Source organism: Cyprinodon variegatus, unplaced genomic scaffold (genome assembly GCF_000732505.1).
Source record: "Cyprinodon variegatus isolate N-32 unplaced genomic scaffold, C_variegatus-1.0 Scaffold142, whole genome shotgun sequence".
NCBI lineage: Eukaryota > Metazoa > Chordata > Actinopteri > Cyprinodontiformes > Cyprinodontidae > Cyprinodon > Cyprinodon variegatus.
In genome coordinates this window covers 1,068,291-1,069,644 of record NW_015150595.1, presented here as the reverse complement: position 1 = coordinate 1,069,644, position 1,354 = coordinate 1,068,291, and positions in this window count along the sequence as shown.

Genomic DNA, 1,354 nt, shown 5'->3' with positions numbered 1-1,354 from the left:
ATTCTCGTTATATTATAACTTTATTCTCTTAATGTTACAACTTTATTCTTGAAAAAGAAGAAAAAAAAATCTCTAGCCTGGCCCTTGTACTCGTATTATTTTAATTAAGTAACAACAAGCAGATCAAAAATAGATAAGACAATGAAGTACACATATGTCAAGGAGTATGTTAGCTGTATGGAGGACCAGCTCCTCCATATTTAAAAATAAATACATAAATACATAAATAAATAAATAAATAAATAAATAAATAAATAAATAAATAAGCATACAATTATTTGCCCCCAAAAAACACAATAAACAAATAAATGTAGGTAGAAATGAACTACAGTGAGACATAATTGTATATATCTCTTAATTTGCTTCTTTATTTATTCACCTTTGTAAAAATGTTTGCTTTGTTAAATTACGTGCGTGTTATAATCTTCAGCTTTATTTATGAATTACTCGTTTTTTGAAGTATTTATTTAAGTGCATGTTATAATATTTTTGTCTGTTTTATTTTTCCTTTGTAGTTTTTTACACTCTTTATTTCTTCAATGCTATTTATTTCTGCCTGTCATTTTTACATTTATTGTATTTTTGGGGGCAATCAATTGTATGCTTATTTATTTATTGAGCATTTATTTATTTCTGTATTTATCTTTAAATATGGCAGAGCTGGTCCACCATAATGCTAGACTAGAAAAAGAAGATAATATTGCCAAAGATAAAACAAACATAATGAAATATGCCAAGGAGTGTTATATTCAGGCCTATCTACATCTATATATCTATATATATAGATATAGGTAGGTTTAAAAAATTAAAAAATATATAGAGAGACAGATATATACATATACATAGATATATGCTAAAATTAAAAAAACAATTAACTGAAAGGATTTCTGACACTGAGACAAAGTTGAACATTAGTATAAATTTATTAAAACTTGACAAGAATTTAACATTTGAACATGAAAATGCATTTCCATAAAAATATCAGTGTTTCTGGTATCTGTCATAGTCTTTATAAAATGTGTGACGTCGAGCGGAAAACAGATAAATGAATAAAAATGAAGCATGTAAGTTAATAATACACATTAATTTAAGCTCATGCTTACACAAATAGCGAGCACTTTGCACAGAGAAAAACAAAACAGTGACTGATTTTTTTTATTTTTATACAGTCATAAAATTTCAGTAGATCAAAACACACTCTCTCTGGTCAGACATGAAAACACAGTTAAAGCCAAAGACTCAAACAGCTTTCTGTTTGAGAAGGCACAGTCACCACTTTCAAACCACTTTAGATCCTTTGCCGTGGTACCCATATCCACTGAATACTTTCACATTACAAACACATTAAATGCAT